This window comes from Jaculus jaculus, chromosome 7 (genome assembly GCF_020740685.1).
Source record: "Jaculus jaculus isolate mJacJac1 chromosome 7, mJacJac1.mat.Y.cur, whole genome shotgun sequence".
NCBI lineage: Eukaryota > Metazoa > Chordata > Mammalia > Rodentia > Dipodidae > Jaculus > Jaculus jaculus.
The window spans coordinates 144,318,688-144,344,154 of record NC_059108.1 but is presented as its reverse complement, the minus strand read 5'-3'; the positions used below and the strand labels follow the sequence as shown (position 1 = coordinate 144,344,154).

The following is a 25,467-nucleotide window of genomic DNA, read 5'->3' as shown; positions in this document are numbered from 1 at the left end:
GTGCCAGCCTCTCCCTCCCGGGCTCTGCAGGCCTTGGCTTCCTTACTGGGAAATGGGCATAAACAGTATTACTTTACAGGTATTGGGGGATGAGATAACATAATATCTGGATGAAGTGCCTGGCACGGAGTAAACAATAAATGACATTTCTTGACCTCTTGCCGGGCAGGGGTAGCTCTTTAACACCCCAGGAAAGGTGAACAGCCTGTCTCTGCACAGCTGGCTGACAGCAACACTTGGCCAAGCCCAGGCAGGACAAGGAGTCCCAGCTGTAGTCTGCGCTCCGCACACATGCAGAGCGTCTGGCCTGGAGACCCAGGAGAAGGGGCTGGCAAAGATTCTAGAACACACACAATCCAGGCCTCCTCTGGACTCCGCTGTGCCAACAGGGCCTGCAGGAGCACAGTGGGACAAAATTATTTCCCAGATCATACTGGCAGAGCGTCCAGGCCGGCAAGGATGAGCCACCACCCTCCTGGGCTCCCTCTAAGAAGAACAATAAAAAGAAAGGCGCCATGGCCTGGCGGGGGGGGGGGGGGGGGGGGGGGAGGAGGAGGAGGAAGGGTGGCCACAGGAAGTAGGAACAGGGATGGCAGCGACACTAGCCTGAAGAAAATAAGCAAGCCAGCCCAGAGGCCACAGCAGTGACTGTCCCACAAGTGGAAGTGCCTGCCTGGTTATTTTTGGCACTACTTCTGCCCAGAGCGGGCAAGGAAAGGCAGCTGCTAGGAACATGGAAGGGTTGTTTACACTCAAGTGTGCAAGCCTGCTGTGAAGACAGACAGAACACCAGAGGCCACCGTGCTGACGTGCCTTGGCCCCTTTCTCTCTCTTCTAACTGTCCCTGTAAGCCCTGATGTGCAAGCTCTGTGGATGACACAGTGTGGGTGCTTTTACTTCCCAGACACAGAAAACACACACGCACACGCACGCGGGCGCACGCACACACACACAGACAAATAAATAGCTATGGAGCCAGTCAAGGGCTGAGCCACACCCAGGAGCCCAGACAGTATTCCTCTGGGCTCTTCAGGCCCTTGACGCTTTCCCAACTTCCAAAATTGGAGGGGCAAGGACCCCAGGGACAGGGACAACACAGGACGCAGGATGCAGACACGGTCCTTCCTCCCAAGGTGGAAATAGGTGTGGCTGTGATCACCCCAAGCAATTCACAGCTGCTTGGTCTTCCCATGTGAAAGGGGTGATGCCCTAGAGTTGGGGAACCCAGGACTGCACTGGGGACAGATGGGGTTCAGACCCAGTGAGGCCAGGTGAGGAGGCAGGTGCTCACCTCAGGAGCTGCAGGAGGCACACCCACTCACCCCTCTCTCAACTCCAGCAGCCTTCCCTTCCAATCGGGCAAGTTTGGTTAACAAAGGGCTGGACCAGGGCCTCTGCCTGCCCAACTATTGGGAAAAGCTGGGGACTGCACCCCTTCCCCCATGTTCCTTCCTTCCTGGATCCCCAAATAGAAAATGTGGGTGGCCAGAGGGAGTCCCCTTCAGGCGGCATGCCTACTGAACTTCCCTCCCTCCTCACCTAGGCCGCTCCCCTCCCCCTCGGCTGACTCTTGGAGGAAGAAGCAGTGCCTGGAAAAAACGCTCTCACCGCAAGCTCCCTGTGGCCGGGAGAAAGGCAAGGGAACAGGGAGCGCCTTCCCTGCTGGCCACAGCACAAGGCGCCATTCCAGGAAGATCAAGAGCAACACTGGCTGCCAGGGGAAGCCTCGTGCCCCTGTCCCAGTCCCCCCCAAACCACAGTCAGCAACTAGCTCCCACAGGGAGACACGCTCCCCTCCCCACCCCAATCTGCACCTTCCATCATCCAGCAAAGCCTGGGCTCTTTTCTGACATGTGGCAGCTTTCTTCATATGTAATAAATATCTCGGTGCTCCCCTCCCCACTGGCTCCCAGCTCAGTTGGTAAAAGGGTTAAGGCGCTCTCTGGTGGGGCAACTCCCACCACGGCTCCACCCAAACCTCTCTCCAGGTCACGCTGGCAGGCAGCAGGGAAAGCAAAACAAGGGGACTTTTTCCTAGACTCAGAAAGCACCTCCACACCCACGTGACCAGGTCAGCCAGAGGCCTGGAAGAGTGGGTTACTTGGAGCACAATCTGATCTCTGGGAAGCTGAGCCCTTAACCCTGGTCTCCAGGGGACATGGACAGAGTCCCTTGCAAAGGCACACAGGTACCAGGTGGCTGGGCTCATCGGGTAGTAGATGAGACACCCCCACCCCATTAAGGAGTCAGAAAATGAAGATGCTCCAGTGGCCCAGGATGCTGCTTTTTTTTTTTTTTTTTTTTTTTGAGGTAGGGTCTCACTGTAGCCCAAGCCGACCTGGAATTCGTTATGTAGTCTCAGGGTGGCCTCGAACTAACGGCTATCCTCCTACCTTTGACTCCTGAGTGCTGGAATTAAAGGCATGCGCCACCACGCCTGGCTGGGACATTGCTTTCCAACCACACACAAAACTCACTCTTCCCTGGTAGGAGCAAAAGGCAAAACAGAAACTGGGCCTGGAACTAGTGGATTGATAGCCATGTGACCACATGTGCCCACAACCTTGCATGCATGATTGTATTTAATCTTCACAGCAACCATACAAAGTACTATTATCCCCAGGCCCCAGCCCCCCCCCCCCCGCGCCCTTTTTACAGGAGATGGAGGCTCAGGAAATTAAGCAATGCCTAAAGCCATACTGCAAGCGGAAAGGCTAAAGTATAAACCCAGGCCTGCCCAGAGTTCATTCCCATGCATGCTTCCCACGTCACTGCCATGATGACTGTCCACACACCATCCAGGAATGGTGTCTTAGCGTGGGGGTGGAAGTGGGTGTGGATGGGTTTTGCTTGATGGCTCTGGAATCTGAATCCATGTCCCCACTAACTGCTAGTGCTCCCTGTACGTGTGACTGTGAGAGCCCGTGTAAATGTGTGTGTGGTGGGGGTGGAGGGAGGGTGATGTGGATTCCAAAAAGCAGTTTCCAACACTGAAATTATGCTGTAATGCCTCTGATTCATAAAATGAGCTCACAGTCTCACAGTATCCTGACTGTGGCTTTGAATGCAAATGCAGATCCCTTACTAAGAACTGGAGATTTCAGCATTCCCAGCCCAAGCCCAGGGTGCAATTTCCTTTAGCCCCACACAAAGTTGTTAACGTGCAGAAGCAACCCCTCCGATGAAAAGCCACCATGGACTGCATCTCCTCCAGTCTGCGGTGGGTCAGGGAAGAATTAAGCCCCCCACACCCCCCCTCAGCTGTCCTTGCATTGGTACTTGTGCGCACAAACAGGAAGGATGCCAACCTGGCCTGGCCAAAGGAAATAGCCAGCTTAGCAGATCCCCAGGCAGGAGGATCTACAACTCTTTACAACTCTGAGATCCCCTTAGCATCATGATGACTGAGACACAAACTCCAGAAGGCCAAATGCAGGGTAGTGGCAGGAAGAAACCAGGTTCACCAATACCAGAATCATTTGAGGTGGAGTGACCTTTTTGAAACTAATAGCCCAGTGTGAGGAGGGCCCTATAGCAGAACATGGACCCACTCACAGGCCAAATCCATCTGTCCCCCTCCCTCCTTTCCTTCCTCCCTTCTGAGACAGACTCACCATGTAGTTCCCCCACCCCGCACCCCCCCTCCGCCAGGAGAGTTATTAATTCCTGACCTCAATTGCTCCTCCTACCTCAGCCTCCCAAGTATCTTAGGATCTCACTCTAGCTGAGGCAGTGTGGTCTGGGCCCACAGGCACTAGTTGGGTGCATTGCCTAACCTCTTCCCCCTCCTTTCTTCTTCCAGAGGTCTTAGCCCCTCTGCGTAGCCTGCAGCCACAGGTGACCCTCAGCTGAATCCATAAATGCATGCTGCCTTTTCTCCCTTCCACTTATTAAAAGCAGCAGGGCTGGAGAGATGGTTTAGCAGTTAAGGTGCTCGCTGTCAAAGCCAAAGGACCCAGGTTCAATTCCCCAGTACCCACATAAAGCCAGATGCACAAAGCGGCGCATGCATCTGGAATTTGCAGTGGCTGCAGGCCCTAGTGTGCCCATTATAGAGATAACTATCTCTCTAAAAACAGAGAGAGAGAAAATCTGCTTTCTCCCAAATAAATATAATTTTTTTAAAAAGTTAAAACTCTCATCTTTGTGGGCACTCTTCCTGGAGTGAACAGGGGTTTTACCTGGCACTTGGAGCTGCCACACGGGTACCATGCAGACTGTCTCCGAGCAAGTTGTAAACCAAGGGCCATCCTTCAGGTTCTTCACCCCTTGACCCCTGGGAGCTACAGACCAGAGAAACCAGCCAGAGGCCAATCCAATTAAAGTGGAGACTGGACCCAGGCCATGCCCTGAGACAGTTTATCAACGTAATTGAATGTTTACTCCCTTATTATTCACTGTGCAGAGCAGCAGGAAAGGGGGCAGGCGCATAAGCCCACCGACCAAGAAGGCCCACGATCTCTTTCCCTTTGCTTCTGGGAAGGGTGCGTTTTGTTGTTGTTGTTTTGCTTTTTTGACCCTAAAAGGGCATGCATCACACTTCCCCTCATCCCCTCAGCACAGACCCTGTACCACCACCACCAAGGAAGAAGCGACTTCTCAGAGCGACAACTCTTCCCTCACCAGACCTCCAACTCAAAACCTGAAGCTTCAGGGATGGGACACCTCGGACCTCCAACCCAAGCTCCTCCTACTGGAAGAAGCCAGACACCCTCGCCCCTTCCCAAACACAGCTGCTAGCAGGGAATCCCCTGCACACACACACACACACACACACACACACGCACGCACGCACGCACGCACACGCACGCACGGAGGCACACACGTGTGCCATGGTGGCTTCCAAAGCTAACCACTGACCTACCACGCCATCCTCGGCGCACACAGATCTGACCTGGCATGGAGGAAGCAGGAAGCAGACACAGAAGTTGTGACCAACAAAGTTCTTAAATGGGGGTAACCAACTTCTCCTTTCATCTTGCCTGCAGCTCAGGCTAGAAGATGGGTTAGAATTCTCAACGGAAGCCCTCTAGGTAGCGGGTACTTCCCTCCAGGTCTACCCACAGCGCTTGAAATCCCCAAGCTACACCAGGCTCCTCTCCAGGTCCTTCCCCCCACCCCAGCCTGGGGGGGGGGCCCTCAGGAAGGGGTGCACATGCTCCACTGCGTGCGTGTGTGGCGTGATTAACTCCAACGAGCCGGCCATAACACCGGGCCCAGACGAACCCTGCTGATAGGCAACAGGGATCACGGCGCAGGGACAGAGGCCGGGCGGGCTGGCCCCGCAGCTGCGGTGCGGGCGCGCGGGGGCGGGCTGGAGGGCGAGACGGATGACAGGTCTGGGGTGCGCCAGCCGCGCAGGGGTGTGCAGGGTGAGGTCCATCCATCCGTCCCTCCGTCTGCACTCAGCGCTCCAGCTGAGGCCTCTACAGCACTTGCCCCGGTTCCCTGCGACCCTCGCCCCTACAGCCCAGCACCTCTGTCCCCCCGCTGCCAGAAGTGCCGGCGACGCGGACCCAGTGCCCATGCCCACTTTCCCGAGCGTCTCGGGGGTCCCCAAGGACACCACGTTTCGATCCAGTAGAGAAGGGGTGGTTGGGCAGCAGCCGTGGTCCTGAACCACCGCGGGCCGGGAGGGTTTTCCAGCCGCGGCCGCGCACGAGCTGCGTAGCTGCAGCTGCACCGAGCCGGCGGGAATGCGCTGCACACGCAGCCGCCGGGTGCAGGCGCGGGGCCGGGCTGCGGGGGCCCACGCGTCCGTTCCCACCGCCGCGCAGGCCGCAGAAGTTGGCTCGCCGCGACCCCGCGCCCCTGCTCCGGCCCGCGGGATGGGGTGGGGGGGTCCCCCGGGCTGCACGCACCGCGTGCAAGGCCTCGGGCCGCCGGACGAGCAGGATCCCCACACACACACTTACCTAACTCGGGGCTCGGTCTCCGGCCTCTTCGTTGGCCTCGGGGACTCCGGTCGCCCTGCACGCACTCCCCGATTTTTAAAAACAAACAGGCGCTGTTTCGCCTCCCGGAGGCGATCGTAGGACGGGGGTGGGGGGGGGCTTCCGCCCAGCCCGCGTCTCCCCGAAGCTGGGAAGTTTGCAAGCGGGGCCGGGGTGGGACTGGACGTGCCGGCTGTCACCCCTCCCCGCCCCCCGCTCGCGACACGGGAGCCTCGGCGCGCCCCGCGCCCTCACTGTCCGCCTCGTCTGCGCTCTCCCTCCCTCCCTCCGTGTCACCCCCGGTCCTGCGATGCAGTGTCAGGATTGCACGGCTCTGACTCATCGGTTGAGCTCACAGCTTGAAAAAAAAAAAAAAGGAGAGAGAGAGAGAGAGAGAGAGCGCGAAGGAGGAGGACTCTGGCGTGCTACAAAGGATTGCACAACTCGAGTTTGGGAGCGCGGAGCGCCCAGCGGCGGGCCGGCGCGCGCGGCACCGCGGCAGCGAGCAGGAACCAGCTCGACCACTTCATCAGCACAACTGTCTCGGGGCCGCCTCTCCGCCAGCAGGCCCCGGCGCCGCCCACTTCCTGCGACCAAATAAGGCCGGGAAGTCATCTTTAAACCGCCAGCGGCTGCCCAGGCTGGGGATTTCCAGCAGACCTCACCTCCACTCGCAAGGCCCGGGCCACCCTCTTCCCACCCACCCTCCCACCCCCCACCGAGCCAAGGCCTGTACTACTGATGGCATGCTGGAACCAACAGGCCACGCGGATGGTTTCTTGCACACCAAGGTCAGGAGGAGACGGTGACGAAATGTTTGGAAACCCATCGAGCCTGCCAGGAAAGAGAGAGAGAGAGAGAGAGAGAGAGAGAGTGTGTGTGTGTGTGTTAGTGGAGAAGGCACAGAAGGCACCAAGTCCCTTTCTTCCACAAAGAAAACTCTGATTTTGGATATGGTAAATCATGCACAGTCCCCTCCAAAGAAATCTTATAAACAGCCTTACTGAGTTTCTCCTTCCGACCCTCTAGCCTGTCCTTGGCTTAATGTTAACCACGAAACCAGCCCAGCCCCCTAGCAAGGACCACATGGCCATTACTTGGGCAATGAGAAAATTCCTGAATTGAATTCTTGCAACTCAGATAAGAGATGGGAAGCTTTTTCACTCCATGGCCACAGTTCCCTCTGCTTCCTCAAACAGATCCTGGACAATTTTTTCTCCAGACATGGGATGTAATTTTTGCAACTCAAGAGGTCTTCCACAGCAGAAGGAAAGTGAGGTGCATTCTGGTGTTTTCCTGCTGCTCTAAAGATGAGTCAGAAGGTTTTTCCTTGGAAGGAAAAACCACTGAAGAATACACTGTGTCCTGGTGGCCACTTTCCCCAGTGACCAGTCCTAAGAGTCAGGTGCATCCCTTGCTTTCCCCGGAGAAGTGGAAGGGCAGAGAACTGATTGTCACACACAAGCCTGCAGGCCCTTGTCCTTCACCACACCTAGAGAGTGGGAGACACAAACAGCAGAGGGAATTTCTGCATAGGAACCTTGCAAGACCTACACTTGTCCCTAAGAGACCTGCCCTTCCCATCCCCTTCCAGTTCTCTGCTGGCTTCAATGCCACCTGTGCGTACTTGGAAGTCACACCTGACCCAGAGGGAAAGGACTTATTTATCCAACGTTGTGACAAGATGTCAAAGAAATGACCATTTAAAAATAGTCTTATCTACAGAATACTGATAAAAAAGTGAATGGGGGAGCCCAGGAAAGTCCCTTCTACAAGAAAACCCCAGGCTCCCCAATTGACCATCCATTATGACAAGGCTCAAAGTACTTCCCCATACAGCCACTGAACAAGTGTACGAGAGAATTCTCACCCTCCTGATGCATGAGAACACATGCTAAGAGAGGCTGGGTGCCTTGCACAAGGTCACAGGACAAGCCTCTGCTCTTCCTCCAGGCTCTCACACCACCAGGAAGGCAGTGAGCAGTTGAGGGACTGGGGCGCTCAGGCACACAGGACCCCAACTCTCAAGGCTCCCAACAGTGGCTATGTGTCAAAGCCTTCTCGCTGTTTCCCTTTGCTGGCTTCTTCCTCCTACTGACAGTCGGCACGAGCGGGGGAAATGTAAGAACTCACTTGGTCTGCAGTACCCACTAACGCCAGCTTCTCCACCAGACCTGCAGCCATCCCGACTTTCCAGAGGGCTCAGCCATTGCAACCATCCTGAGGCCAGTTGAGAGAGAGAGAGAGAGAGAGAGAGAGCGAGAGAGAGAGCGAGAAAGCCCCTGAGAGAGACTATAAACCAGTCCTGGGACATCGACAACCGACTAGAAACCCCAGCCGAGGAGCACATTCCTAGAAGAGCCTAACACCATGGAGCCAGGGCCCAGCCTCCCAGGATCAAGTGGGAGCCACTCCAAAGGGCACCACTCAGCCTTGTCCTGCCAGGGCTTCCCCCTTTCCCACGCAGACTGCGAGGCCAAGAGCGAGAGCAGCACAAGGAGGAGAGGCAGGTGACAGGATGCACGAGAAACAGAAGTCAGTGGCCCTGAAGCAGAGCAGGCCACCTTGAACAGTTCGCTCCTCCACCCCAGCTGAACTTCTGAATTCGGGTCAACTCAGAAAGGAGGAGTACAAAGGAGAGAGGAGCTGCCCCTACGTGGCAGAAGCTTACCTCTCAACAACAAGGAGCAGATGGAGAGGTACAAAGGAAGCTTGGGCCTTTCCGGGAAAGCCTTGGAGGTCGGTCTTGCTGCAGATATGACAGTGCAGAATCAGTGACTTGTGAAGTGAAAGTTTTGGTTTCAGAAGCTCCAACCCCTCCTACAAGCCTCTGGGGCAACCAAGAAGGTGACCTTTTTGAGGTAGGGGGTGGGAAAGGTGTTCCTGAGACCTTACCCATAGGGTGCCATCTTCACCACCCCGCTTTTTCACAAACCACATGAAAGAGGAACGTACAGCTCCAATTCCCAGGGGGCGTCTGCTAACCGAGAAACACTCCAGAGTGTTTCTGCACACACTTCAAAGGGCCCTGCACAGGATTCCAAGCTCTGGGTCCAATTGAGGGTAGACTGTGGAATTCCAGAGGCTTCCTGAGACGGTGTCAGCTCTTGTGAGTCTGCTCAGAGGGCACCAGCACTGCCCTGAGTGGCCATCACCATTGTCAGCCCAGTAAAATTTAACAAGCCAGGCATGGTGGCTCACATCCTTAATCCAAGCACTCTGCAGGCTGAGCAAGGAGGATTACTATGAGTTTGAGACCAGCTTGGGCTAGAGTGAGACCCTGCCTCAAAAAATAAATAAAAGCATCCAGGCATGGTGGCTCACACCTTTAATCCCAGCACTTGGTAGACTGAGACAGGAGATAAGTTGAGGCCACTTTTGGCTGCATATTAAGACCCTGTTTAAAAAAAAAAAAAAAAAAAAAAGTTGGCCAGATAGTGCACACCTTTAATCCCAGCACTCAGGAGACAGAGGTAGGAGGATCACTGTGAGTTCGAGACCATCCTGAATTACATAGTGAATTCCAGGTCAGCCTGGGCTAGAGCGAGACCCTATCTTGAAAAAAGAAGTTTGGTTTTTTTTTCCTACTCAGACCCCATTCTTGCATTCCTGTCCTTTCTTTACTGTCCCCTCTCTGTTAAGACCTCTCCAAGGAGGCCAGTACACATATGTTAACTTTTACTGGGAGCACAAATGCTGTTGAGGGTATCATGAGCCCATAATGCTAGATTCATTACGTCCCTTATTTGCTATGTTCCTGCATCCACCTCTATTTACAGAATAAATGTACTACTGCCTTTAGAACCTCACTGCCCACAGGTGGGAGAGGAGAAAGAACGTTGTAGAAGGAACAGGGAACCAAAACTGAGGTTGAGCCCTGTCGAAACCAAATCCCTCTGTGCAATCTGAGGACAGCTGTCAGTAATCTTCTCTGAGCTTCTCCTTCTTCTCTTCCTTTCCCTCTTTTTATTTACTTACTTATTTTATTTATTTATTTATTTATGAGACAGAAAGAGAGAATGGGTGTGCCAGGGCCTCCAGCTACTGCAAATGAACTCCAGATGCATGTGCCACCTTGTGCATCTGCCTTACGTGGGTCGTGGGGAATGGAACCTAGGTCCTTTGGCTTTGCAGGCAAGTGCCTTAACCACTAAGCCACCTCTCCAGCCCTATTTATGTATTTTTCTTTCTTCCTTGCTTTTTGTGCAAGCAGAGGCAGAAGAGTGTATGGGTGCACCAGGGCCTCTTGTCGCTGCAAACAAACTCCAGACCCAAGTCACTTTGTGCAGCTGGCCTTACTTGGGAACTAGGGAATCAAATCCCAGTTGGGTAGACTTTGCAAGCCAGTGCCTTTAACAGCTGAGCAACCTCACCAGCCCTGTTTCTCTGAATTTCTTCTTCCCAAACTACCTTCTCCCTTTCAAGAACCTAGTTCCAGGAAAGTTTATTTTTCTCCCCTCCCCCTCCACTGAAAAGGCCCCAGGATGATCCTCTGCTGAGCTCGGCCCAGATGCCCAACTGGATTCAGTGTCCCATCCGAGGGGACCCTCCACACACCCCCTTTGTGTCCTTTCCACAGTGCCATGCACCTAGACTGAATGAGGACACCCCTCTGATGTCTGTGCCTTCTCCTCACCCCTTCTTCCCAGGTCCTTTCTGGGGGAACAGAGAGCTCAAAATCACCCCGGTCACTAAATTAATCCACACTGTACTAAAAAGTTTCTTCACTTCTTTATTCACTTTTACCCTTGAGAACTAAGAACCGTCCCCTTCCATTCACATCTACTTCACCTGTTCTGGTTCATGGCCATGCCTGCCACACCAGTCCCCAGCTGTCCGAATCCCTGGGCCCACCCACTTCCCCTCCCTTGCAGGCCTGGCCAGGTTCTGAGTGTCTTTGTCAGACCTCAGAGGGAACTTCTGTAGATGTCCCCAGTTGCTGCTGTCACTCAGGGAGAGACGTCTGGCCGCGTGTAGAGAAAAGGACAAAACAGGTGTGGCTGCCAGGGAGGACCAGCCAGCAGAACCAAGGGACAGAGACACCCTTTCTTCACAGAGTAAGTAGCTGCCAGCTTCCCAGAGGCCTCACTTCAGCACAGGCTCAAGCCCCCAGCAGAGCTGGCACTGGACAGACTCCCCTGTTGGCCGCCGCCGGGAGCTCAGCTTCCCTACATCACGGCCATGGACCAGGACGCATGGGATTCCCAGAGAACCGATGTGCGCAGTGGGGCTCGCTGTAAAGCCTTATTTTAAAATGAAAACAAGCAATGATAAGTCAGGGCCTAGAATCCAGAATTCAGTCATGGGAGTGTTCAGGTTAAGAGCACAGGCTAAGACCTGAGGTGAATCCTGGCTCACACTAGCTTGATGACATCGAGCAAATTACTTCAAGACTCAGTTTACTTGTGGGCAAAATGAAGATAAGAATAGTTACTGGTGTTTTTTGTTTGTTTTCTGAGGTGGGGTCTCACTCTAGCTCAGGCTGCCCTGGAATTCACTATGGAGTCTCAAGGGGGTCCCCGAAGGCGACCCTCCCACCTCTGCCTCTCCAGGGCTGGCATTAAAGACGTGTGCCACCGCGCCCAGCAAGAATAGTTTTAAAATGCCTTGCCCACATTAGGTCTCTGATTCATACTGGCTGTCATTTCCTCACCTCCTAACTGATCTCCTTGCCCCTGGTCTTGCACCCTTGATGTTGGAGACTGTCACCAGAGGGCTCACTTCTCAGGAGCACCTTTCATCTGTTGTGCAAAGGTAGGGCTGTAACCAGATGGTCTCTAGAACCGTCCAACACTGCCCACTTCCCAGCCCTACATGGACAAACAAGTTCTCCAACATGCCAAGCTCTCTTACCCTCATCCTCAACGGGTGCTTCCCCTCACCTTTATCTCAGCAGCTCTTCCAGTAAGCCTTTTTGTTCATCCCTCTAAGCCAAGGGAGGCTTCTGGAGTGCACAGTGTGAAGACCTCTCTCGGGTCCTATGTAGCAAGCTGGCCCTGGGGAGAAGCTCACAGCCGCCCTCTTCTCCAAGGAGCCTTTGGTGGGACGGATTCCACAGCGCAGCAATTTGTGCTGCAGGGCTCCAGGTGCAGCGGTCCTGCCTCGCTTGGCTGCTCCTTTCCTTCCTCCTGAAGGCTCTTCCTCAGTGAACTCCTTCTGGGTCTCACAACCGCAGCATCCCCTGTTTCTCTTTACTCCATCCCTTGTCTCCACGTCGTTCTTTTCTGCTCACTGCACCCCCTCCAGGATCAGCACTCCACTAGGGCACCGCCTAGATTTTCTGCCTCTCTTTGGTATCCCTGACGCCTACACGTTACCTCAGTACCATAGGCACTAGCTAATACTTGCAAACAATGCGTGGGTAAAACAACAGATGTGAATTTTTGTTGGCTTGTTTGTTTTGTTTTTTTGAGGTAGAGTCTCGCTCTAGCCCAGGCTGACCTGGAATTCACTATGTAGTCTCAGGGTGGCCTCGAACTCACAGTGATCCTCCTACCTCTGCCTCCCTAGTGCATATACCACTCCGCCTGGCTAGCATTTCCCCCTTTATTTCAGCTTGACATAAAATAATGATGCATATTAAAATCAGGGCTCTTTGGGTTCAGGAATGTATGATATAATATATTACTGCTAAGCCTTAGTCTGGAGCCTAACGAACAAAGTCCACTGAGCTATAAGGCCACATTATCAGAGCACAGTAGCCATTTGACACTCAAGCACACATAAAGTGACCTACAGTTTTCCAGGGAAAAGAAGGACTCCTACATCCATATAGCTCCAGAAGCTTCCATGAAAACAGGCCTTTGCAATGTGGAACAGGCTCTGGACTGACAAAGTTATGTGCAAGTTCCAAGCCTGATTCTTCCTCCGATTCTTCTGGATGACTTTACACAGGACCAAACACACCTATCAAGCTTCTTTGGCCTGCTCCACCTGACCCAAGCCCACTGGCTCCACCCAGCACTCTGGGAGGAAGCCATTATCCCCATTTTATAGATAAGGAAGCTGATGTTCAAAAGGGTGAAGGAGCTTTCCCAAGGTCAGACAGATGGAATTTGACCCTGGACTCCTGATTCCTTCTCTGCCACATCATAAAGGACACCTCCCTGGGCCCACATTTCCCCATTGAGGAAGCTACATAAAGTGGGCCACAGACTTCACAAGCCATTTCCCTCCACACATATATTATGCTTTATTTTGATTGAGTTTATTATCAACATTTTTGTTTTTGACGTAGGGTCTCGCTGTAGCCCAGGCTGAGCTAGAATTCACTATGTAGTCTCAGAGTGGCCTCAAACTCATGGCGATCCTCCTGCCTGTGCCACCTGAGTGCTGGGATTAAAGGCATGTGCCACCACACCTGGTTAAAATATTTTATTTACTAGAGAGACAAAAAGAGAGAGAGAGAGAGAATGGGCATATCAAGGCCTCCAGTCACTGCAAACAAATTCCAGATATATGCTCCACCTTGTGCATTTGACTTCACATGAGTACTGGGGAATCAAACCCAGGTCCTTAGTTTTACAGGCAAGTGTCTTAACTGCTGAGCCATCTCTCCAGCCCAAAATATTTTTATCTATTTATTTATGTAGTCTCAGGGTGGCCTCAAACTCACAGTGATCCTCTTACCGCTGCCACCCAAGGGCTGGGATTAAGTCTGTGCCACCACACCGGGCCCCCCAGCATTGTTTGTTGTTTTTTCAACAGTCTCACTCCAGCCCAGGCTGACCAGGAACTCACTGTGTAGCTCCAAGCTGGCCTTGAACTCATGGTGGTCCTCCTACCTAGCCTCAAGAGTCCTGGAATAAAAGGGGTGTGCCACCACACCCAGCTTCCCATATCAACATTTTTTTAATCAGGAGATTAAAAATAAAATGATTTATGGGGCTGGAGAGATGGCTTAGTGGTTAAGTCATTTACCTGTGAAGCCTAAGAATCCAAGTTCAATTCCCTAGCATCCAAGTAACCCAGATGCATTTTATTTGCAGTGGCTGGAGGCCCTAGTATGCCCATTCTCTCTCTCTCTCTCTCTCTCTCTCTCTCTCTCAAATAAGTAAGTAAATAAATAAATATTTTTTTAAATCGTGATTTCTGGCTTGTCATGAAATTTGAGCATTGGTCACATGAAGCTCTTCTTCCTGAGGAAGGAGCTAAATGGCACGTCAAGGGGTCTGGCCTTTGGCTACAACTCACACTGTCTAATTTTCCGCTTTTCCTATCCTTTTCTAGATCATGGGTCATTGTCATTTATTTGTTTTATTTTTATTTTTTTATTTTTTATTTTTGGGGTTTTTTTTGAGGTAGAGTTTCACTCTAGTTCAGGCTGACCTGGGATTCACTATGTAGTCTCAGGGTGGCCTCGAACTCACAGCGATCCTCCTACCGCTGCCTTCTGAGTGTTGGGATTAAAGGCGTGCGCCACCACGCCTGGCAGTCACTGTCATTTATCATCACGCTTGTGCCAGCCTCCCGGTTCCCTGCTGGTTTTGAGTGCATGACCCCTAGATCAAATGAACTCCAGGGCCCCCTCCAAATCTAACAGCCTGAGGCTTCACCTTAGCAACCTCTCTCCAAGGAGGTCTTCCGAACCCCAATCAGGAGCCCCAGTCTCCCTTCAGCCTCTCCGGCCCAGCCCCTCCCCCCCATCACCCCTGACCACCACCACACACGTCCCTGTACCAGCGGTCAGAGGGCAAAGGACCAGACACTGGGGTGGTCCACCCAACAGGTGTGAGGGTGAATTAGACAAGGTTGAGGAGTAGACCCCACCCTGGAAGGGAGACAGGAAGGACTTTGTTTCCCAACAGGAAAGTGGCTTGGAGAGATAAACGTAGGCGGGAGGTTCTGCAGTTAGAAGAGATGAGCAGGGTTTGACACAGGAGGAAACACAAATGGCAAGTCATCAGAAAGAAAAATGTCTCAGCAGCGATTTTAGGATATGCAAATTAGGACACCATTAAGGGCCCATTACGGCCTGAATCAACTTGAAAATAAGTAAATAAGTAAGAGCAGAAGGCTGCTGTTGGCAGGGCTGTGGAGGAGCAGCCACCCATACGCTGCAGCGCTACTATAAGCTGCTTGTTTAAACCTTTCTGGACTGTGATCTGGAGCTGTGTTGCAAGAAGCCTCAAGTAATGACACTTGGGGGAGTACCTCCCATGAAAGTAACCCAAAATGCCAACAAACAGGGTTTGTCACAGAGGGATGCCCATAGAGCCTGTACGTAGAACCAAAGCCTTGAGATGCACTTAGGTGATGGCACAGTGTGGCATAGTAACGGAATGAAACACAATCTGGTGAAACCATTTGATGGAATCATGTGACGGGAGAAAATCAGCCCAAAGAAATGGGGAGAGGTGGACTGGTAAACTGAACGTTGAAACCTCTCCAGGAACATGCAAAGCAATCTGAGGAGAAGTCTAGAAGCGTAAATTGTCGCGCTGTGATGTTTGTCCTCTCAAGTTGATGAAGATGGCTTAAATAACAAAGGACTGATGACGATCTTGACTGTGATGACAGCATTTCCTCATCATAAAAATACCCCAGGCCACCTGCATAGCCATGACCTCACAGTGCCTGACACTACCTACACAAGACCATCATAAGAAGAGGAAAAGATCATGACATCAAAATAAAAGAGAGACTGATTGAGATGGGGAGGAGATATGATGGAGAATGGAATTTCAAAGAGGAAAGTGGGGGGGGAGGGTATTACCATGGGATACTTTTTATAATCATGGAAAATGTTAATAAAAATTAAATAAAAATTAAAAAAAATAAAAACAAAACAAAAATTTTTTTTTTTTAATTGAGAAAAAAATACCCCAGGCCAGAGTTCCAGGGGGCAGGTAGCTCCAGCCCCTGACTGCTGGGTGAGGACAGGAGAAGGAATGCAAACAGGGAGAGGAGAGATTATGACCATGGGCAGGAGAAGGGCCCCAGAGCTTCCCTTATCTGGAGCACTTTGAGAGACACCAGTAAACCCACACCATTTAATCTCTAACGTCCTGGGTCCCAGCACCGACTGCTGCATGTGCTCTTGGTTTTACTAATTCCTCACTTCAGCAGCTTCTGAGGGTGATATGGGGACTCTTTGTGGGCTAGCCTAGGAACCCAGCCACCATTTATAGCATTGTTTCTATGGAAATGTGTTTCAAGCTTCAAAAAAAAACCAGAGCTGCTGACAACCCTGGGGCATGCACGTGGTCTCTAAATTAGGGAACCGAGACAGGCTGGTCCTGGGCTCAGGAAGACAGCCTGCTCTGAGGTTCTGTGGCACGTCATAGTCAGCCACCAGCAACGATCAGAACTGAGCTCGCTGTCACTGGAGGTGAGGGTGGGGCCGGAACATCAGAGAATGAGCAGTATTTGAGGGCTGTACAGGGAGAGCCTTCACACCAACTCCAAGCACACACACATGCACTGCTTGTCCTGAAAGAGACACACCAAACTATCCTGGGTACCCATTACGAGCATCTGGGCAAGCCCTGAACCCACATTTCTTTTTTTTTTTTTTTTTTTTTTGCCAATTCCTCTCTGACTCTGGCAAGCAGCCAGCCACAAGGTCCTATTTTCAGTCTGACAACAGAACAAAAAAAACTCTAGATCCTTGACGTTTCTGGAGTTTGGTTTCAGTGGATATATGCTTGAGATAACAGGGCCCCGGATGAGCCTGGACATCTCTCCACACACAGTGGTCTTTGTTTTAGCAAGCTCCAACCTGCCCACTCAGTGTACAGCCTGGGTTCTCTAGCCCCACCCATGTCAAGACTCCAAACACCACCAGAGAGTCTCCATTTCCTGCTTGAGTCACACTCCTGGGCTGGTCACAGATAAGCGAAGGCTCGCCAGACACCCTATGGGTCAAGACAGTTCCCCCCACTCTGAAGGAAAAGCTACACCCAAAGGGGCTCATATAAGGAAGTACAGTGGGTGAAGAGGCCATTCACAGGCACTGAGCATTCAGAAACGTCCTGAGATGACAAAGTGGTCAGAAGAAGGTTGGCTGCTCAGCTCCAGGGCCACACCTGCAGCTGCAAGTCCCAGCAGAGCTCGTGGCAAGGTAGGGAATCAGATAGCCCTGCCTGTTAAGCTGGAGGTAAGCTAGGTGAATCGGGGGGGTGGGGGGGGGCTAGGACTAGTACTAAAGAACAACTCGAGGTTCAATACGAAGATATATACAACAATGGATGCACCCAAGACACTAGCTCACTAGGGCCCCACCTGGGGGAAGCTGGGTTGCAGGAGGTCAGCTTGTAAAGCACACCCTCCCGCGCTGCTCGTCAGGCGCTGCAGAAAACAGAGCATGCTCCCTGCTGCTGTGGCTAGGGCCTGCAAGTGAGTGGGCGGCTCAGCGCCTCAAGAGCTACTGTGTACCCTGCTGGCTGGTTCCCTGGAAACCCAGGCGTGAATAACCTTCTGGGGCTCCGGGGCCACCTGCGGTTGCATGCTAGCCGGGACGTAGAGCCCATGCTGTGAGCCCCGCAGTTCTTACATTGGCCAGCCAGCCGGGGCAGTGAGGCCAATCTGAAGTCTCCAGCCCCAGCAGGCAGCAACAAGAACTGATAAGACAGAGCGGTTGCGTCTTCCTGGTGGTAACAGATGGGAGGCTTGGAGTCCCTCCCTGGCCTCCTTCCCACCCATTTCCAAAGTCTTTGATGTCGAGGCTTACTCAGTCTTTTAAAAGGCAGAGATGTTATATATTGTACTGAAGCAGTTTCAAACATACAGACACCTAAAACATAACCTCTTCACCTAAATTTAGTGTTCACATTATGTCAGTTTGTATATATGGCTAAGGCACTCAAACAGTGCATGTGTTTTACTTATTTTCATCAAAAGCCTTGCATATTTTCCCATGAACTAACCTCCTCTTCATAACAATGAAAGCACAATACTCCCCAGAGTCCAGGCATCATGAATCTCGGAGACATATGGAACCCTGAAGTGGTCAAAAGTTTTGCCACTTTCAAAAATGTTGCCACAAATATTCTGTGCTTATGCTGTTTTTCTTTCTAGAACTAGTTCCTAAGAATTAATTCCCAAGAGAAACGTTAATAGGTGAAAGGTAGCTAGCATTTTCTTACAGCTTCAAGGTCAGCATTTTTAAATGTTCGCATGTGTATGTGTGTGGGGCGATAGGCCTATGCAAGCTCACATGTATGTGTGTGGGCACATGTGGACAAGTGATCATGTACATGCGTGTGCAGCCAGAGGACAACATCATATGACAGCCTCAATTACTGTTTACGTTTCTTTTTCAAGGTACGGTTTCATTCTAGCCCAGGCTGACCGAGAATTCACTATGTAGTCTCAGGGTGGCCTCCTACCTCTGCCTCCCAAATGCTGGGATTAAAGGCATGCACCACCACACCCTACATGCCTGACTTATATGTTAGTGCCAGGGATCAAACTTGGTCCTAAGCACTTTCATCCGCTGAGCCATCTCCCCAGCCCTGACATTTCAAAATATATATTGATCTATGTAAGTTACCTTGTCTATTTTTCCAAATAGTTTTTTTTTTTTTTTCACAGTACCTTTCAGTCCCACCAATCAGGGCCTACTTTTTCCCCCCAGGGGTTGAATCCAGGGTTTTGCACATGGATCTACTCTTTTTTAAAAAATTTTTTTGTTTTATTTATTTATTTATTTATTTGAGAGCAACAGACACAGAGAGAGAAAGAGTGGACACACCAGGGGCTCCAGCCACTACAAATGAACTCCAGATGTGTGCACCCCCTTGTGCATCTGGCTAACATGGGTCCTGGGGAATCGAGCCTCTAACTAGGGTCCTTAGGCTTCACAGGCAAGCACTTAACCACTAAGCCATCTCTCCAGCCCCACATGGATCTACTCTTAAAATGTACTGTTTCCCTCTCTCCTTCTCTCTGCTTGCAAATAAACCATAAATGTATTTTTTAAGAGCTGAGGAGATGGCTCCGCAATTAAAGGTGCCTGTGTTCAAACCCTAATGGTCTGGGTTAGATTCCTCAGTACTCATGTAAAGCCAGATGCACAAAGTGGTGCATGTGTCTGGAGTTCCTTTGCAGTGGCAAGAGGCGCTGGTGTGCTCTCTCTCTCTTTCCCTCCTCCTCCTCTCTGCTTGCAAATAAATAATAAATATATATACATTCTTAAGGATGCACTATTTCCAACTCTCCCATGGGTTGGGCATCTGGAGTAGTGCTCTATGACTTAAAAAATACTGGAAGGAAATGAGGAAGGATGGTGGAAAGATGTGGGTAGGAGTGAAGAGACACAGATGAAGGAGAGAGAGAGGGAGGGAGGCAAGCCCTATGGAGAGAAAAACAAAGAATGCTCCCACATACTGGTTCTCCCAAAGTGAGCTGACACCTCTCTGGATATCATACCTGTCCACCTGCCATCCAGGCTTCCCTTATCTGATCTGTCAGAGGCCAAGAACAATGACAAAGCACACATTGATGGGTTCCTAAAAGGGAGAGGAAATACTATGTGCTGCTAGGTTCTGGAAACACATTTTGGAACAATGTAAGTCATGCACTCGTCACTGGTCTACCAGGGGATACAGATGTGAGTTCTACTTAAGGGTGCCTCAGTTTAAGAAGGAAAAGCCTTTTAAGAAATAAAATATAGCCGGGCGTGGTGGCGCATGCCTTTAATCCCAGCACTCAGGAGGTAGAGGTACGAGGATCGCTGTGAGTTCGAGGCCACCCTGAGATTACATAGTAAATTCCAGGTCAGCCTGAGCTAGAGTGAAACCCTACCTCGAAAACAAAACAAAACAAAGAAACAAGAAAAGAAATAAAATGCAGCAGCCAGATGTGGTGGCGCATGCCTTTAATCCCAGCATTCAGGAGGCAGAGGTAGGAGGATCGCCATGAGTTCGAGGCTACCCTGAGACTACATAGTGAATTCCAGGTCAGCATGAGCTAGAGCAAGACTCTACCTTGGGGGGAAAAAAATGCAGGGAAATAATACATGATGTAGCCATACAAAAATATGTTGTTAATAAAAATTTAAAAGTCAAGTTTGAGGCCTGAGACTACATAGCGGTTAGCCTGAGCTAGTCAAACCCTACCTCAAAAACAAAAACAAAAAAATTAAATTAAAATTAAAATTAAAAAAGATAGAAGTGAAGATACTCAACAGTGGACACTGCAAGCCTTATAATTGGCCTGCTAGGCCAAATGAGCCAACGGGTGCAATAGTGGCACGTCTGTCATGGTGGAAACCAACTGCCCTCCAACTGGACTGGAGGCCCGCTCCATGGGGGGAGAGGGAACACATCCCTGATATTGAAAACTTAAAACAGGGGTAGTCATGAGCCCTGGGGGTGTAACATCTGCTGATGTCTGGAAAAATGTATATACTATGCTTATCAAACTGCCCAGTAAGCACTTCTCTTAATATTCATACCCTTATATTAATGTTACTCTCACTTTGGGTAGAGAATCTTCTCTTTTCAGATGGCTGTGAGCTTGGGATGACTCAGAAGGTATCAGTGCTGGAAAGAAGTGACTGGAGTACTGAGTAACATCTTGATCACACCTTCCAAGGCTCAGGGTCTAATTCAAAAGAGGTGGCAGAAAGAATGTAAGAGCCAAAGGAAGGGTAGGAATCCTTACAACATGCTCCCTCCAGACACAAAATGGCCTGGATATCCATGACCTCACAGTGCCTGACACTACCTACACAAGACCATCATAAGAGGAGGAAAAGATGATGACATCAAAATAAAAGAGAGACTGATTGAGATGGGGAGGGGATATGATGGAGAATGGAATTTCAAAGGGAAAAGTGGCGGGGGGAGGGTATTACCATGGGATATGTTTTTATAATCATGGAAAATGTTAATAAAAATTGAGAGAAAAAAAAAGATAGAAAGAAAGAAAGAAAATCCGGAGCCAGGCAATGTGGCGCATGCCTTTACTCACAGCACTTAGAAGACAGAGGCAGGAGGATCACTGTGAGTTCAAGGCCACCCTGAGACTACACAGTGAATTCCGGGTCAGCCTGGGCTAAAGCGAGACCCTATCTCAAAAAACAAACAAAGTGAAAGAAAGAAAGAAGGAAGGAAGGAAGGAAGGAGAATCCAGGGCTGGAGAATGATGGCTTAGCAGTTAAAGTGCTTGCCTGTAAAGCCTAAAGACCCAGGTTCAATTCCCCAGTACCCACAATAAGCCAAATATACAAGGTGGTACATTCATTTGGAATTTGCAGTGGCTTGAGGCCCTGGCGGGCCCCTTCTGTCTCTCTCTCAAATAAATAAAATACTTAAAGAAAAAAAAAGGAAGAAAGGAAGGAAGGAAGCCCAACTCATCAGCCACCTGATGGAAGATACTTCCCATAGAGTTCTCTAAATGGCAGCGAAAGACTGCCTCTACAAGACCTCCATGAGACACCATGATCTGACTGTCAATGCCTTTCTTGCCTGCCAGGCTCCATTCACAGGCTTGCAGGATCTCCACATAGGAAAGGACCTCGAGTATACTAAACCCTTCATTTTATTTATTTTGTTTTGTCTTTTGAGGCAGGTTCTCACTCTAGCACAGGCTGACCTGGCACTCACTCTGTAGTCCTAGGCTGGCCTTGAACTCATAGCGATATTTCTACCTCTGCCTCCCTCCCAAGTGCTGGGATTAAAGGCATGTGCCACCACACCTGGTTTAAACTGTTCATTTCACAGACAAGCAGAAACCCATGTTCCTGCTTTGGGGTTCAAATGCCCTTAAAGGCACTGTCAGGAGGACCTGTTCCTCTCCTTTCGCCCTCCAGCAGGAAGAGCAGGCAGTTCATTCTGTCAGCCTCATGACCAGACCGAGGGGTGCTTTCATTTGAAAAAGCCCAGCCTCTCTTGCCTTAGTCTGATGACTGGCTCCCCCTTGTTCTCTCTGAGTGCAAAGCCGGCAGACTGTGCTGGGCACAAAAACTGAGCAGTCCTGTGTTGGCAGCTGAAACTTATCCTTCTTTGGGGTGGGAAGGGAAGTTTTTTGCCCTTTAAGTCAGCTCCGCCCCGCAGGCTCCTCCTCAGAGTGGGTAAGGCCAGTTGCTATGGTTTGTATCCCTAAATTCCTACTCCATCCTCACCAGGGTCTTGTTTGCAGTCTCAAACAGAACCACCAAGAGGTCAGGTGCACTGGCAAGGGCAAAGGGAGGCTGGGGACTATTTTGTATATACACCTTGCCACCTGAGCATAAATCCCACTGCATTTATATCTACTACCCTCAATCCCCTGTGTGGGTCACCTACCGTGTGCCAGGCATAGTTCCAGAGCAGGCAGGCAGTCCTACATCTGACTCCAACATCCTACAATGGGGAGAGAAACTGATGGCAAAAACACAAAGGTGATGGCTCAAAAGGACAGTACAGAGGTAAGCAGCTTCTGGCTAGCTCTGTGGACATTTGCCAAGAGGGAAAAGGGCAGGGAGGACATTCCACATTCAGGGAACAACAACAACGAGAAAATGCACAGAGGAATGAGAGTGCGTCCCGGAGCGGAGGGGAGCTGACGGGAGCAGAACGGACTACGCTAAGGCGAGGGTTCGGGGGAGCTGGGATCAAACAAGGGCCCTGGGTGCAATTCTGAAGAAGGTGGGGGTTCTCCTGCAAAATGTGGGCAGCTCTGAAAGGATCTTAAGAAGGGTGACAAGGCTGGCCGTGGTGGCACACGCCTGCACTGGGGAGGCAAAAGTAGGAGGATCGGGCTGGAGAGATGGCGTAGCGGTTAAGCACTTGCCTGTGAAGCCTAAGGACCCTGGTTCGAGGCTCGGTTCCCCAGGTCCCACGTTAGCCAGATGCACAAGGGGGCGCACGCGTCTGGAGTTCGTTTGCAGTGGCTGGAAGCCCTGGGGCGCCCATTCTCTCTCTCTCCCTCTATCTGTCTTTCTCTCTGTCTGTCACTCTCAAATAAATAAAAAATGAACAAAAAATATTTAAAAAAAAAGTAGGAGGATCACCGCGAGTTCGAGGCCCCCTCCCCCTGAGATTACGTAGTGAATTCCAGGTCAGCCTGGGCTTGAGCGACACCCTACCTCAAAAAAAACAAAAAAAAATGGGGGTGACATGACCAAAGCTGTATTTTAATAGAATAACTCAGGTCCTTTGAAGAGACTTCATTTCTACTTTAAATGTTTTTATTATTGTTATTATTTATTTGAGAGAGAGAAAGAGACAGAGAGAAAGAATGGGCGCACCAGGGCCTCTAGTTGCTGCAAACAAACTCCAGATGCATGCACCACGTTGCGCATTTGGGTTTATGTGGGTCCTGGAGAATTGAACCTGGGTCCTTTGGCTTTGCAGGCAAGCACCTTAAACACTAAACCGTCTCTCCAGCCCTTCATTTCCACTTTATAGCTGCTCTTAACAATCTATTTCATCTGAATATAAATGGACAAGTTCAGTATAACTTAGGCCAGAACCAACACTGGCCAGGAATACTCCCTACTTTCTGCCAGGGGCATCCTAAATCTATAGTGGTCAGTAAGCCTCAGGATCAGGAATCCCATGCAGTTCAGGGCTGCAAGAACCCAACCCATGATACACACAGCTTCATGGCCTTCAGGAGCATTACATTGTGAGGAAACAAAGGAGAAGTCTTGAACTGCTGGCAATCACCATAGATAGTTAAGAGCCAGGAAGTTCAAAACTGCATTTTTTTAAATCTTTTTTTTGTTTTGTTTTGGTTTTTGGTTTTTCAAGGTAGGGTCTCACTCTAGCCCAGGCTGACCTGGAATTCACTATGGAGTCTCAGGGTGGCCTCGAACTCGTGGCAATCCTCCGACCTTTGCCTCCTGAGTGCTGGGATTAAAGGTGTGCACCATCACGCCCGGCCTTTTTTTTTTTTTTTTTTAAGGAAATTAGTTCATTTGTCTAAGGTTATCGGGACTGAATAGGTTCCAAGAACCTTCACAAGATGATATGAGACAAGAAGGGAGCCAGAGCTCTTAATTTTGCTGTTGGATGAGGAAACTGGGTAAGGACATAGCAGGTGATGCTGACAGTCTGAGGCAAAGTCCTCGCTCCTCTAGCTCTCCGGGGCAGGAGACTGTGTACAGCCACTTAGGCTGACATCTTCAGAACTGGAGACAGGTCCACTGCTTGGGCACCAGGGACCTCAGCTGTTCCAAAAATCAAACCAGAAAGAAGCCAAACTCTAACCTGTACTCTGAAAACAAGGTGGCACTTTCCAAGCGCCTCGTGACCCTACGAGTCAAGCCTGACTTGGGAAAGGAACAAAATTCAAGTTATAATTTGTTAACTAGAGAACACCACACTGTGGTGTCTGTTCTCCTTGGGTAGCACTGGAATTTTCCAATTGGAATCAAGTAGGCTGGCTTCTCCCAATGCCGGAATAACCATCCTTGCCCACTAGAATAGTTTGGATTCAAGAGCAGAAATCCAATTGCTAAGGAAATGCTCACTTCTCCACAGCACCTAAGAATTCAAAAGCTTAGCTAGAGACTAAAGATTTGGAAAGACGTCCAAAAAGATTATGATCAAGAAGCCAGGCATGGTAGCACACGCCTTTAATCCCAGGACTCGGGAGGCAGAGGTAGGAGGAAAGCTGTGAGTTTGATGCCACCCTGAGACTACATAGTGAATTCCAGGTCAGCCTGGGCTAGAGCGAGACCCTACCTCGAAAAAAAAAATATATATATATATATGATAAAGAAAAGCACGAGAATGGGCAGCCCTAGCATGTGAATCTCTCCTCTAGCTCCAGACACCTGGCTTTGAGTCTCAATGGGAGGCATCATGCCACCTGGAGAATCTGCAGCCTCCAGAGCCTTTCTCTTCAGACCCGCAGCAAGAATGTGGGCAAGTGACCTAAGCTGAGCTCATCAAATGCTCAGCTTGGCTTTGCCTGGAGAGTAACAAAGACAGGGAGAATTCAGAATTCATTTTGGAGGGTGGGGGGAGGGGGCGGTAATCATCCAGTCCTGCTGATAGCGATGAGCCTAGGCCAGTCTTCATTACCTTGGCTTTGGTTCTGGCTTCCCAACTTCCCACAAGTCTTGATTGATTACTGAACTTTGTCCTTCAGCCCGCCAGGACATATAGTAAGCCATCAGATAGCCTTACAGCAAATGTCTTTTCTCTTCAGTTTTGCCGGTCAGCTTCTATTTGTAGACCTCAGAACTGGAATACCTTAGCAACTACCTTCTACCTACATACAAACCGCTGGCCCCTGAGACACTCGGCCAAAGCCAGCCTTTTGGCTTGAGATGCAGCCCAGCGGTACAGTGCTTGCCTAGCATGTACAAGGCCCTAGGTTTGATACCTAGGATTTATTAAAAAAAAAAAGAGGAAGAAGGGACTGGAGAGATGGCTTAGCTGTTAAGGTGCTTGCCTGCAAAGCCTAAGGACTCAGGTTCAAGTCCCCAAAACCCATGTAAGCCAGATGCACATGGTGGTACATGTATCTGCAGTTCATTTGCAGTGGCTAGAGGCCCTGATGCGCCCATTCTCTCTCTCTCTCATAAACAAATAAAAATCAAATAAAATTAAAGTATCCATAACTAAAAAATAAAAATCCATAGCTGGGCTGGGGA

At 50.5% G+C, this 25,467-nt stretch overlaps 1 protein-coding gene across 6 annotated transcripts in view; it reads right to left on the bottom strand.

Annotated features, from left to right (window-relative positions):
• Nucleotides 1-25,467, bottom strand: part of Mideas (mitotic deacetylase associated SANT domain protein) — a 74,587-nt gene that overhangs the window by 36,248 nt on the left and 12,872 nt on the right. Inside the window, exon 1 of one of the 6 annotated variants that reach the window (XM_045154083.1) lies at nucleotides 22,166-22,188. The exons of 2 other annotated variants lie outside the window; for them this stretch is intronic. The gene's annotated coding sequence lies outside the window, so the exon portion shown is untranslated. Of the gene's footprint in view, nucleotides 1-4,181; nucleotides 4,205-5,915; nucleotides 6,170-8,604; nucleotides 8,674-22,165; nucleotides 22,189-25,467 lie in introns of those variants that run through there. 3 more of the 6 variants (XM_045154082.1, XM_045154079.1, XM_045154085.1) reach the window with 3 other exon arrangements.